General features: G+C 36.8%; 1 protein-coding gene across 4 annotated transcripts in view; it reads right to left on the reverse strand.

Moving 5' to 3' along the window:
* The window catches only part of SNX24 (sorting nexin 24), a 91,007-nt gene that overhangs the window by 21,746 nt on the left and 54,017 nt on the right, over nucleotides 1-15,244 (reverse strand). The gene's annotated exons all lie outside the window — the stretch shown is intronic.

Consider the following 15,244-nt stretch of genomic DNA (forward strand, 5'->3'; position numbering starts at 1 on the left):
CTAGCAGCAAGGGTATAATTTAAAGTCAGAAATTTCCAGTGCATGCACTGTTAGCCACAGTGAACCTGTTACTGCTCTAAAGGGAATTGTTTGCCTCTTATTAGATTTTCTACAGCACAGCCATAAGTGATAAATGTACTGCTGTACTCACTGTCAAGTTAATCAATGCTGCCAAAGTTTTGTTGACCTAACAGTAATCCATAAAGTGAGCGGCATTTTCTCTATCCCTATGACATCTCAGGCCTCAGTGGGGATACAAATCTCACAACAGCTTCCTAAAAAATATGAAAAAACAAAGCAAAGCAAAGGGGGGAAAAGATATTTTCAAAGTTCTGTTTTTAGATTAACAGACTGTGAGAATTCCTTGCCTCTCTGAAAAATTGCTTAAAAATGAAGGCCACACATTGCATAACAGCTTGATGGTTAAAATACTAGCAAATGGGTAACTTCACAGAAGATAAAGCCTTGCCTACTAAAACAAAAGGTAAAAAACAGTTTCAGGAGTCTTCCACGGAAACAGTTGTGAACACAATTTACTTGCGACTACAGATTAGTGCACTGGTTCAAACAGAGCATGGTGCAGCAGTTTTGAAGAGAGTAATGTGAAAACAATAATAAAAAATCACCACAAACAAAACTTGTCTATTGCTGTGTCTGGCTGTGATTCACTGTCCATGAGAGGCATCACCACTGAGAAGAAAAAGTCAGGAAACAATCCCTGGTAGAACAAGCTGCTCTAAAAACAAACTGCTGCCATGCTCTCACAAGCAATTATAGACATATGAAATATGAATTGCCATTGATTTTTCTTCTAGAGGTCACTCTGCTCCATGTTTTACGCACTCTAGGCATTTATTTGGGTGGCAAACTGACAAGTTTTTACAGAATTAACAGAGCAATGTAATCCTTGCTCAATCGCAGGTACTTCATTATGGTTCTGTTCCTTGACACTTGTCCCTCCCAAAACTCACTAGCAAGGAGTCCTTGATAAAGGTGAGAAATAATGCAATTACTTGTGAAAAGAGACCATCCTAACTTGGTCAGCAAATGCTTATTTACTTTTTCTGTGCTGATGGCAGACAAGTGGCATCAGTCAGAGGGCTGCATTTATCATAGCATAGCAGTTCTGCAGATAATGTTCTGATTTGGCTAAAACTCTCCACATTCTTTTTATTGAAAGAGGCGTGAATTCTCTTCAAAGGAGAAACAAGATTGCAAGTTACCCCCCTAACGTAAGTAACATACCTACCTGGATTTCTGTTAAGAATTCTAACATTAAAATACTGCAAGAATGCCAAGCTGCTCTCTAAGTCTCGTATTTTTGATGTTACGTTCACACTTAGCTTGATGTTCCTTATTCAGCAACCAGAGAACTACTTGATTTTGGCAATAAGTCCACAAATGCGGTTGAAACTGGGAATCATGAATTCAGGAATTATATATTCTGGCATTTTTAGACATCAATCTTCTATACTTCTGTAATTCATTTTTGGCACAAATTTTTGGTGTCTGGGTTTCCCATCCAAGAAGAACTTGCAAGAAGGCTGTGTTGCACCCTTCCTTCCCACTGGTTGTTCTGTCCCCAAATGCTCTGGTTTACCCTATGGGTAAGCCTTGGCATCGGAAGCTAAGGTTAAATTGTTGTTTTAAGTCACATTTCTTGGTGCCTCAATGAAAGGACAGAACAGAACTATAATACTGTGGTATGGAGAGCTGAGACTCCAGACTCCATGATAAGCAAATAAAAGGGAGTATGCCATCAGTGCAAGTATGTCTGGAGAAGTGGTTCAGAAAGGATTTATAGTAGAACTTAAGTCTACAAAAACCCTTGCATTCTCTGTTGACTGGCCACAGAGGTGACCTTCAACACATGATCATCAGAAGACAACACTATGACTGATGCATAGATTGAATACACCAGTCAAGGGGACAAAATGAAATTTCAGGGAATTTTTGGCCACGCTCCTTTTTTTTTTTCAGATGCCAAGCCTGGCTGCTGGACCTCGTCAGTGAAATGCTGCACTTCTACATTAGTAATACTGTTCCTGAGTATCTGCACTGGACCACAGTTATCAATGACCTCCTGCATCATTAGGGCATAAATTCTTCACAAAACACACTAACCTTTATTTCCAATACTACAAAAAGACCCCAAAATCCTATGGTAACTTACTCTTGCAGTACATGTCCTCACCATTGAAAGCATTTAAAGTTGGGTAACTGCTGCTGTTCAAAACTATTAGCATGTATCACTGCATGGCCTTGAATGAGTTCAAATACACTGAGAAGCATCTGATGGGATAATGCAGAGACAGCTGCTTAAATGCTGGTGGCTGGAAGACTGTTGATTGTGAATCCTGTGCATAGCCTTTGCTCCTCCATAATCTCCTGTTGCTTTACAAGCACTTTTGAAATGTTACCTTAGGAATCTTTCCCACTGAACCAGGTGTGAGACCTGGATCCCATGCTGAAAGGCACCCTTGGAGATCGGGATGCCCTGACATCTGGAGACACTGGGAGAGGTTTCACTTGTCTAACTTCCTCATGATTTCTTGGGGACATTCTGAACATTTTCTAGAAGCCAAAATTACAGGGAAGCTGCTCAGAAAAATCACAGTTACTCAGAATACAACTGTGATCTCCTAGTGACTTGCCAGCAAGGATATAAAGAAAAATACTGTAAATGACATGTGCTTAAAGTGCTATGTCTATTGCAGCACATCTGTTATCATCAGTTCATGAGCTGATATGACACCATACTATCACAGTTATGAATACTGTATTTCCCTATTGATGATGATAATCAGGAAATAAAAAATAAAATGCTTGAAAAATGGAGGCTGAACTCCCCCAGTCAGATACACATAACTGGAATGACATTTTCTCAGAAGGTTTTATTGGGAAAGTTATCACTGACCTTTTCATTTTCCTAGAATAGACATACCCAGTGGGTTGCAACAGCATAAGAAATAAGATTTTTATCCAACCATTTTAAAACTGTAATTCTACAAAAGCTGACTCCAGCCACATCACTGCTGTAAAGGCCAAGGATGCACCACACAAGCTGCTGTTCTAAGAGTGCAGTTTTAAAAGCTGTGGCAGCTGGTATATTTGTGCTGTCAGTTTACATAAATGATGTCAATATGCAAGGAGCAATACAACTTACCTAGCCAAGGTAGTTCTGTAAAAACTGACATAGAAATCAGTCTGTTTAGGGTGTAACAGACTACACGTATCCTCTCCTGCCTGCTTGATGGATCACATTTCTCCAAAGACTTATACACACAACAAAAATCAACAACCAAACCAACATGCAATACTTCCTTTGAACATACTAATACTCAAAGCCTAATAAATTTATTTCAATATCTAAGGTGGCAGAGAGGCTTTCTCCTCATGCTGATGCACTCATTCTCAAAAGGCAAAAGGCTGGCACTTAAGGGGAGCATCCAGGTGATTTTCCTATGGTTTGTCATTAAGGGAAATATCCAGAGGACCCATGTGCAGAATGATGCTTACACCACATGGGTCAATACCATTTGACATGCACAGACAGCTAGAACAAAGGAACACCCATCAAAAAGGTCTAGACAGATATCATTAGGGACGCCCACCTGTATTAAAGAAGAATCAAAATCCAATGTGCTAGGCTTAAGGCTCTACCAAACACAGAGGTTACTGATTAACATAAGCAAACCATGCTTAGAGATTACCATGTCTACCAGACAGTTACAAACACAAGTGTACTAGTATAAGCAGGGCTTTCTTGAGCTTTAGATGCAATCTGAGTACATCTTGTGATTGGCTCTGAATTGTAGGATCTGTGATTTTCCCTTGTCTGGTATTTCCTGCGGCATGTTGAAGGAGTTATGTATGTAACAAAGGTGTCAAATACAATTTGACATTCCTGTAACAGAGGTCTTGAAAAGAAATGGCTTTTAGTGCTTCTGTTGCGAGGAGAAACAAATAAGACTAATTTCTGTAACACAGATAAAATTTTCCTTTGTGCTTAGTGGTTACTCTCAACTCTATTTTGTTGCATCAGTGTTTCTTATTGCTTTACGTAAAATTTGCATTCATTGATAACATTGGTTTACTCTGACTGTTATAGTGAGCTTTGAACTAATTGCTCTCAATTAATCTGTTCCACTCTTTGATAGCTTATTTATCAGATTGGGAAAGATAGATTTAATGGTGCTTGCTGGAAACAAGTTCTTTAATTGGAAATACCAGAGTGTTTAGCTCACTTTGTGCTCTAGCAATTAAGGACAATTTGGAAAAGCGTTTTTTCCCCTACTATTGTCTCCTTGATTAGATTTCCAAAGAAGCAGACAAAACAAATGACAATACCACCTACCAATATTGGTTCAAATAAAAGCCCAGCAGCCAAATTACTTACTATGAGAAATGTGAACCATCCCCATCAATTCCAATGCTGTGTTACATTCATTTTGCTGTATCTTTGCTTCCCAAGTAGGTAAATGGCAAAATTTCTTTCAAAATGCACAGCTCTATGCCTGGCTCTACACAATTATCCCTTTCCACAAATAAGCCAAATCAACAGAAGAAATTATTTTTCTCGATTAAGCTCCCACATTTCTCTTGGGATGAAACAAAACAAACAATTAATCTTTCCTTATTTGTTCTCAGAAGAACCTGCATCCCTTAAATGTACGATAACCAGGGTACCTGTGGCAGGCAGTCGGCAGCAATTAGGCTTGTGCTGAAAATGAATGGACTGGAGTCAGAATGCCTAATCTGCTGAGAGTTTCTACAGGAGGGCAAGGTTAGACCAGGAAAATTCCCTTGCTGTGGAAATACTGTTAAAAATTACCACTTGACTTCAGCATAATTAACAAGGTTTGGGAATTTATATGAACTGAGTAATTGAAAAGAATTAGCAAGAGATATATACATTAATCTTCACCAGTTACAACATGCCTAATGAAATTAAAGGTTCTACTTCTACTTCATGCTTTGTTGCTGCAAACTTTTTTCATCTGCAGAAGAAAAAGTATATTAGATAAAGATCATAGTTATGAGAAATTAAAAAGAAGAAACTGTATTACAAAACTCAATTCTTATATCGATACTTCTTGAAGATGTTCTTATATATAATCCATTTACCACAACAAGAAGCTCTATGAAAGTTTCTTATTTTAATGTGCATGTTTTTAAGGTCAACAGGAAAAATCCACATTAGAATTATGAATTTAGGCATCATTCAGTAATGCATATTTGTTTGTAAATGTAAATGCACTTAAATTCAATTCTATCTCAGTCAAGACATTTTACAATCAACAGTTTCCGTAAAATGAGCTGGTTTTTTACACTGAACTATTTGGATTACAGAGACAATAAGCAGGTGAAAATAAAAATAAAGGCAATTAGTGATGATGCGTGTGGAGATAGACAACGTTAGCAGAAGATAACAATTTGTTATTCTCCTCGGCTGCTCATGAGCACAGGACCTTCTCCCCATAATCCTTCAACATATCCTTCAAAGGGGACTTGCAAGATTGCATAAAAGCCAAGAAAAGGGAACACACACATGGGAATTATATCTAACACAGGAGACTCCAATTTACTGCAGGACCAAAGGAGAAGGCTCATTGACCACCTTCCCACAACCTATCTGAGGAAGACAGTATTTCCTCCTCTATTCACCTCTCTTAGCTACTGATGCACCAGCTTGTACTCTTGCTTAAGCAGCACTTCTTGCAAAGAATTTTTCTGTTCCTGCGCTCTTTCCTGGCAACATCTCTAAAAAGGAAGCTCAAGAACTACTGCTTATTTAATTCAGTATCTTTCTAGTAAAACCCTGTGATTAGTTCCACAGGTTTTGGTTTGTTTGTTTGGTTTTCTGTGTTGGGGTTTTTTTTTTGGGGGTGGGGTTTTTTGGTTGGTTTTTTTTCCCCTTTAGAATTGTCTATGCTAAATAATACAAACAACGTTAGATAAAAATATTAAAGTTATGGCACACTTCAAACTGAAGAATTGTCAAGTTAAGTTTATCAGTCAAACTTCAGTTTAGCTTCCTTATGTGTAAGGATTAATTTAATGTTGTTTACATGATCCCATACTACTACTTTCCCCCAGAATCAGCTCTTCATCGAAGGCACAGAATGGATGGTATTCAGTTATACAGCATATATTCAGTATTCTGTTTTCTTCCTCCTACTTCCACATGTGGCCTGTGTCTTATGTGCAAATTCAAACCCTGCTATGAAAACAAAATGATTTACTTCTTCATGAACTTTTTTCCCCGGCCCTCATGTGCAGTTTATAAATGTGTAAAGAGCATTAATGATTGGTCCTCAGTCACACAAAGAGTGCAGTCAAAAGAATACTATCAGATTGCATAAAGGCAATGAACTGGCAGACGTAGGTCTACGCTACATGCTAATTTAGTGCTGCACACTGCTGAACAACCATCACAGAACATAGTGCGTTGCACTATGCATGCAATAACAAAATACTCTTTTCCTAGAAAATAAGTTTCTCCCTTCATTGGCATTTCATTAAGTAACTTTACAGATTAATTTTGAAGAAAAAGCCCTTAAGACTTGACTTGCCTTGAAAGTCCAATTTAAAAATGCAATAGCCATTTGTACACCAACAAAAAGAAGAATTAGCTTATGTAAAACAACATAGAGTAGGAAATGGAAATGTGTTTAAAATGCTGTAGATTGGTTAAAAAGATGGGGGAAACTGAGTCTTTCTACTATACTTCAGGTGGTGGCAATAAAGACTCTTTGCAAGAATTACAGCTCCTTCTTTCTTTTCTTTACTATATTGGACAAAAATTGCTTGACTTCCCCCCACCCCCACAAGAAGCTCAAGCAAAATAACTATTTATTAAGGAAAACAAAAATTTAATGCCTACATGTCAAAGGAGGAGTTGCCTTCAGGATAAGGAAGGTGACCATTTCTTCCCTCATCATGGCTAAATGAAATATGTATCTCACACTTTGTATTGTCTAGAAGGAATCATGGCTATTAGCACAACTGGCTGTCAGCAGACTATAGTGACTACAGCAGTGCACTGGCACTTGAGTTTTAATATCGCTTGTTCTGCTTTAACAGACTGTGACATCTTAGGGAACAAACTTAATTTCTTTCTCCTTCCTCTTAAAATACCTTATTCTGAGCATATGCAGGTCATGGCAGACCATTTCTCACTATATAGAACTGTACTAATTGTGCATTAATATGTTCATCTTAACTTGGGCGAAAGTGTGTGATACAACAGCATTATGATATACAGCATAATGAAAAGAGAATGAGCACTTAGACATGGTTTCTAAACGTGTCATGACTTCTAATGTAAATTCTGCTTTTAACTGAGTAAAATTTATTTTGATCAGCTCTAACATGTAAGAGTGAAATGAGAGAGCTTGTGCAGCATGACTCTATACAGCAAGGCCAAACAGACTGGTGAAGGAAAAAATATGAATCATTAACTACAACATAGTACCAGTTGAAAAGCAAAAAATGTAACTCTTAAAACATAAACCAGGTAATTTTCCTAGGCATGTTTGAAAAATGCTTGGAATATTTCTGCAGGAAACACCTCTGCAAACAGACACAATAAATGGTTCTCCTTTAAATTATCTGCAGAATTATTTTGCTTTCCCATTTTCTCTTGCTTTCCAGCTCCTCTTAACAAATATGCAATCCTGCATGTGTCAAGCATGCTTCTTTAAAATCCACAGACATCTAAAACCAGCTATGTATCTGTACCACCAAAGAAACATGTATGCACAACAGAATCTTAAAAGAGCTGGTCGCAGCAATGATGGATTTAAGTTATTAACCGATCAAAAAAAGATGGATGGTGGTCTGCTTTTCTTAATCTACATCATCATCTAGATCTATTTAAAGATATGTGGTACACTAACAAACTTAGTTAAGGTTTCGATAAAATCAGTAGAATAATCTGCCCTGTTACATTGAGACTGTATCGATCAATAAAATCACTTGTACTAGGAAAGTACTGTTAAGTACTGACAATCCCAGCCATTAATATTATTTAACACTCTGCTCACTATCTTTAATGAGGACAAAGAACATTTTGTCTTTTTATACTTATCATACCATTGCTTTTAGAGCTCCTTACAGGTACAGGTACAGTTCAACCTTGATCACCGCAGACTAAACGGAGTTAGAGAAAGAAGACACTGAATAGTTTTGGATAATGGAGAGAATTTTCAATGTGATTAATAGATGTGGGTGATTCAACAGACTTTCCAGCAATATATCAGTTAAATCTTATTTCACTGAATCCAACCTTTACTTGAAACTGCCTAATGCTAGACTCATTCTTCCCGATTTATTCACCTGCATTTAAAACAAAACTTGTTTCCAGAAACAGCAATCAGGAAGATAAGCATCCATTCTAGACTTGATGGGAATTTGTTTTTTTCTGCAAATAAGCCAATTTCACCTTAAATTAGTTAGAAATAGATCCCAACAGTGAATGTGTACATAGGGCAATGGAAGGACTGCCTCTGCAGAAATCTTTGTGGTGGTTAATGAATGACACAAAGAAGTCAAAGTGAATTCTATCCAGCTCCTGCTCTCAGATATGGAGAATGGTTAAACAGAAGCCTAGTGGGAAAAACCCCACAGGTCAGGCATGCACAGTACAAGGTGGAAAAGAACAAAAATAGGCCCACATTTTGCACAAAAGTTTTATAGCTTAAAATGTCTTCCTCCAAGTTCAGCTTTTAAATATACAGCCATTTACCTCCTATGTGTAAAGCATTTGGTCTTAAAAGGCATTAGCCTTTTTAAGAGGCTTTGCACAGTGGCATCTGACCTTCATACCTCTTAATTTTATCAATATGATTCAACCATGTCTTCTCAACCATATGATTCAATATTTTTTCTTTTAAGAATAGTGTTCATGATACATACAGGGCTCAGTTCATGAAAAAACATTAATGTTTAATCAAATCTAATAACAAGCTGAAACACAAGTTATGTGTTTAATTACTTTATGGACTATATAAGAAAGGTCATAATGCTTCAGACCAAAGGTCCATTTAGCGCTGTATCCTGTCTCCAAAAATAGTTATAAATGGGTACCAAGGAAGAGTATAAATGAGCAAAACTAACACGAGACATTTTCCTTCAATACGCTAGCAGCCTTGGAAGTTATTTCCAGCTTAAGGACCTTCTATGCTTGATATAACCGGCTCTTCCATGAACCTTTCCAGTCTTCCCTCAAATCAATTTAAAATTCTGCATTCTCAACACCCTTTGGCAAAGACACACACGTAATACAGGATTAACTAAATGCTTGATACAGAATGCATTTTGGAGAATAAAAAGGAAGAACAATTGTAATGAATATTAACATAGACAGAGTGGATAAACGTGATGAATGTGGACTGTGCAGAAATAAAACCTGAAGAGCTGAATGATCATTGAATAGTTCTAAGATCATTCTGTCATTACATTTCCAGAATTAAATAGTAACCAACTTGATTTATTTTTACTGGGCAAAAGCAAACGGAAGTCTCATAAAAGTACACATATCACACAGAGAGATCTCAATATTTCTAAACAACTCCAACAGCACTGGTCCAAAAATGTCCACCTCTACAGATGTTACATTCTTTTTCTTCTTTGTTATTGATAATGGAACGTCAAGAACTTTTCCAATTAGAAAGCACTTAGATTGCTTCTGATCCTAGAGAACTATGTCAGCTTCAACCAACCTGCAAACCAAGATGTCCCTGTCTTTATATGAAATCCTAGCTTTTGTTCTGCCTAGCAGAGCTCAGGCTGACTTTCATGTGCTACCATGGGACATTTTTTCCTCCTCAAAGAGAAGAGAAAACGGTGCAAAATCCTATGCATCACCAAGGATTTGTTTTCTCCACTTTCTGATCCTACTCCAGCCAAAAGAGGTCTGAAGCAGTATTTCAGCTACAGTTACAGAGGAGCACTCCGTTATTGAAAGGCAAAGCTCTAGCCAATACACCGTGTGGAATACTTCTAGGATGGCATCAGGAGTCTAGATGGCCCTTCTTAGAGCAGAGACCCCTCCAGCATTCTTGAGGATGGCCAACATTATAAATAACTGGGTTCACATTCCTCCTTGTTAGAACAGCAAAAGGCAACAGAAATTGAGTAAGTTAAGCAGTGAAGAACTAATTAAGCTTCCTACTAGGTGACAGAAAATTATTTTTCCTCACAATTAGATAAAAAACCCTCCAAAATCAAAATATCTCATTCCCCCAAATGATAGTGAAAAGGGGCAATGACTGACACCCAAAGAAAGCAGAAGATTCTTATCCTCAGTTCCAATACAAAATACTGTATTAGCTCTGAAATGCTCTGCAATAGTGTTTCCAAATCAACAACAACAAAAAAATGCTTTCAGTATTTCAATTTTTTTGAATTGAATCTAAAACATTTATGAAGCAACAGCACACAACTTCATCAACTTAAAAGAAGATAGTTCAAAAGCTTTAAATACAATTTGTATTGATGATTAAAATCAGAGGGTTTTTTCTGTGGCCAGGGAAGATTATTTAATCCTTCCATCCAGATTTATTGATTTGTTCATACCCAGGGTCCAGTCAGAAAAGGCTATCTATTTACTTATTTAAACTTTACCTCAAGGAATTTAATATCAATGTTTATTGAAGTAATTAAAGAAAGTCATCATGGCCGATGAAGAAATGACACCCTGGGACGGATTTCCTCCAAGATAGCTCTCCTTCTGCAGTCACTAACTTCAGAAATAGCTCATTTGTCTTCATTTTTTTTCAGTGGCTGTTGAACTGTTCCCCCCAAAAAGAGTAAAAAATGCAATATAATAATGGGTTATCTTCTCCTATGTATTTCTGCTGAACTTACTCATAAAGAAACTACACATTATTCATCACTCCATCCACTGTTTTCCTAACTCCACCCTGCTGGAAACTAAGACAGCTAAGGAGTATAGGATGGGATTCTACTTTCTTAAGAGCAAAATCATAACAAATATGGTTTTATTTATCTTTTTCAGGAAGGACTGGTAGTTAAAGTATTTTTAAAGAGAATTGCATTTTGAAGAATACTGAAATATAGGTCAAAGTGCTTCTCAGATCTCCAGATTATTTCCTTAAATGGAAAACAAATCTCTAGTCCAGCTTCATAAACTCCATAATTCATTTTGAAGATTTGGATTCCTGAAACTGCTGGAATGTTGAAGTTCATCAAGTCTTCAAGTCTCACAGCCAAGCAGCACTTTAACCAATCTTATCTCCAGGAATCAGGACTGTTCTTTTTGTAAAAAGTTCAAGAGTAAATAAAAGGCAAGTATGTTTTCTTGACCTCAGCTGAGAGAGAAATATTAGCTCCACATACTAACTCTCATTAGAGACATATGTACATATAGACCCTATACACATACAGAGCAGTTCAGAAGGTTTACAGCCCTCTGTTTTATATTAGATTCTTGCCAGTGACAACAAGTTGTTCTTCAGGTCACCCAGACCACAAGAAACAAGTTAGTATCCTGAAGCTCATCAAAAACATGGGCCTCCTCCAAAATCTCTCTCCATAACCAAATCATTTCAGTGAAGACTAGCAGTCTTGTGCTGAGGTGTGGGTACTACTTCACAGTGAATTCTGTTAACGATGCCTGTTATCTTGTTGAACTGATGGTATCAGCAAATGATGAGATTTCTTCTGCCCAAGGAGGTTAGGAAATATCTATTCTATTGAACTTTAAAAGGCAGACCACTCAAGGGGCAAATCCCCTGGGGCAGAGAGACTGGATGGCAATAACATCCAGTGTCAGCTTACTGGGGCAAGGATATGACCTAACTCTAAATTAGTAGAGAACAGGTGGCTAGATCAAATTCTTCCCCATTACCAATTCACTGGAAATAAGCTCCACAAAAACTGCTCCTCCAAGACTACATCATATAAAATCTATTTGTAACAAATACTGATCAGATTGACGATGCAGCTGCTTTGATAAAATTAGAGAATGTCCCTCAGCACTACCCTTAGGAATCCCAATGTCTTCAATGTCCAAGATAAATCCCCAACTACCTGTTCAGTTGGTCCATCCACAAGATGACTTACTAAACTCATACACAGCAATAACTGTACAAGAGGGAGCATTTCAAGTGATTGGTATCTCCTTTAAATAGGCTTCCAAAGCAGACCATATTTCTCTATTGCATTGTGATAAACAGTTGAATATTATACAGTGGATTAAAAAAAAAAAAACAAATAAAAAAACCACCATCCAGAAGCTACAATACTGATTAACAGTCTGCCCTATCATAATCCACACTTCCCTTTACTTCCTGGTTCTTTCAAGCAAAGATATTTCTCCAGGCTCACGATCACAGCAGCATGAGTCACAGACTTTCTATGCACTTCCAGGCCTTCTCACATTAGAGGCTCCCTACACAAACAGCTACCTCAAATCTGTATCTTCTGCCCTTTCTCCGCATCAAGCTCTTCAGAAACATATGAAGGGAAGACATTTCATAACCATAAACAAATCATAGCTAAATTTAAATCTTGGTGCAACCTATTACTACTATCAGAGAGATTTTGTCAGCAACAGTGTAATCCAATGGTTTATTTTACAAATTTAAAATCAAAACTACGTGGTTTCTCATCTCTGCTGTATTACAAGCTGTAAACTCATATATACCAGTAAGTGCGTATTAAGTCAGAATTTATATCACATGCTAATTGAATTATGGTAGCTATTAGCTGATAGCCATCACAAGGTAATTGGAGCTGGTTTAGTCCTCTTCCCCTGTCAGTAACAGGCATGCTCTTATCTAGTGAAGATTAAACTAGCTCAACTTCAGTCCTGTGTGCTGTAGGTTAAGATCAGGCACAGAGACAGCTACCACGGATCAGCAGAGGAGCAATAGCTTATTGCTTCATAATAACTTGCTTGAATGTTTAGGGCCACACTCTGTCATTCGCTTATCTTTGCACCTGTTTCCTCATTAATATGTTAAACATAATCCTTCTTTCCTCTTGTCCGTCAGTTGATTTTTCTCAGTACTCACATGGGCTCTGCATTATTATTATATATGTAGTTGAATTACTACACATACCAGTGCTTTCTAGACAGGTGTTCCACAGTATTAAAAATGAAAGTTGTAAATTCTGCCCAAACTTTTAAAAAATGAAAGTCACTTAAAAATAACACAGATAAATCATTCTTTCACAATTCCATGAAAATTCGTCTATTATAACAAGAAAAAACCCCACTCAACCTCTCAAAAACGAGAGAAAAATAAACCATCTGATAATATTAGCTGACAGTGGATACTGATAAATTTCAGAAAATTACTATTTGTATCTCAGAATTTAATAATATTTGGTTTAGCCATAATTTTGCTATTCTTCAGAAAGATATAATGAAATGTTTCTGAGCTCCTGTCCACCCACTCCAAGAAACAAACAACCTGTGCTGAAAGTATTTAAGAGGGGGGTTTCATCATGAAAGGTAAAAAAGAAGTAACAAGGTACTGGCAACTACAGCAACTTCCAGCTCAGACACAGGAATTTCTTGCTTTCTTTACTACTTGATAGAGACCAATTCTACTATTCTAATTTCATATAATTATTTTTATCTGAATTTAACTATAAAAGCCTACTTAATTAAAAATATATTAAGAAGCCAGTATGATTAGACCATGTCAGATACAAGTTTGCATGTGCCTGCTATCTATCTGCATGGCATATTACTTCTTGCCTGTACAGGCTTTCAAGGTGCAAAGTGCAATAATGAGAAAAGAATATGTATTGCATAAAACAAATCATTTGAACATAACAATGCTTGATATCTGCGTGAGATTCTGGCTGGTCTTGGAAAAACAGTTAAAAACTACCATGACTCCATAATAGTTTACCAGCTGTACAAATGGCTGGCTGATGGTAGTAGAAAAACGGCTCTTACAGGTTAACTCTCATTAGTATTGCCTGAAAATATGTCTGCAATATTTTATGTACATGGTGTTAAATTAAAAATTGATCAAGTCTTGAAATTGTTGCACATTCCTATACTTCATCTTGGAAAATGCTTTGCATTATTAAAAACATTTTAATAACTGAAGTGCCTTAATATGAACTTCTAATTGTCTAAAATCAGGGTCTTATTATTTTAAAAGTTAAAATTTCACTGATGATGAGTTCTACTTTCTGTCAGCAGAAACAGAAATTAATGACTTTGACAAGAACATTAATGATTTTTGTTCTTATTTTAATTTAGTATGCATGTTAGTGTGGACATAACTTAGAGGCTTGTAATGTTTTAATCAGCTGATGTCCAGCATTAGTCCCTTCCAACCTAAACCACTGCATGTTCCTATGTTAGCCAATGGTGACAGAAGAGGGGAAAAGTTAATTAGATGTACATGGTTGTACAAGAACAAGAGCTGACTAACACTTCCAGTAGGGGGAGATGTTCTTTTAAAGTTTATGAGCTATTAAAAAGTGTTAACCAATTTACTCCTATATCTTTTTATCAAAACTAACCTTGTAAGAGGAATCAATGCACGTGCCTTAGTAGCAATATTCTCCAAAAGACAGTTGTATGAAAATTCACATCAAATGGCTGTAAGAGTAAAACATACTGATGGTGGGGCAAACTGTGCTGACGGCCATCGAAACCAAAAAGGCCCTATTCCTTTCCAAAACCAAAGTCTCCCCAACAGCAATGTTTTTCACCCACCCAATAAATGTAATTTTTAGATGCCAAAGATGCTATAAATATCATAGAGCAAGAAGGAAAAAAGGATTAAATTTTTCAATTTAACAATACTAACTAAATATTTAAAAATAAAAATTAACTATGTTGCCTGAAACACTCCCTATATTTCAGAACAAAATCTGAGTTGTGTTTTACTCAGTTCTAAATTTCTTTTTAAATGTTGAATGTCAGAAGTAGTACTGTCTTGTGTCACACACTAATTCTATCCTCCTCCTTAAGAAGGCTTCTTTTACAAACCTTCCTGAGAATCAGGGAGGTTCCTGAGTGGTGTAGAACCATCTATTTTCTACAAATGCAGCTCAGTGTCCGTTATGTTGCAGTTCACTGCTCTTCCCATTGTGCTGCTGCAACTGTAGATGATGACATATATCAGATCTCTCGAATTTTTATTATTTTTACTACTCTGATCTGAGTAAAAGTAGAATACTCTCACTCTTGCCTTCCTCCCAAAACAATTATCTTTTGACTCAGATAATTTCCTCAATCCCCTTC

The sequence above is a fragment of the Phalacrocorax carbo genome, chromosome Z (assembly GCF_963921805.1).
Source record: "Phalacrocorax carbo chromosome Z, bPhaCar2.1, whole genome shotgun sequence".
In the NCBI taxonomy this organism is placed as follows: domain Eukaryota; kingdom Metazoa; phylum Chordata; class Aves; order Suliformes; family Phalacrocoracidae; genus Phalacrocorax; species Phalacrocorax carbo.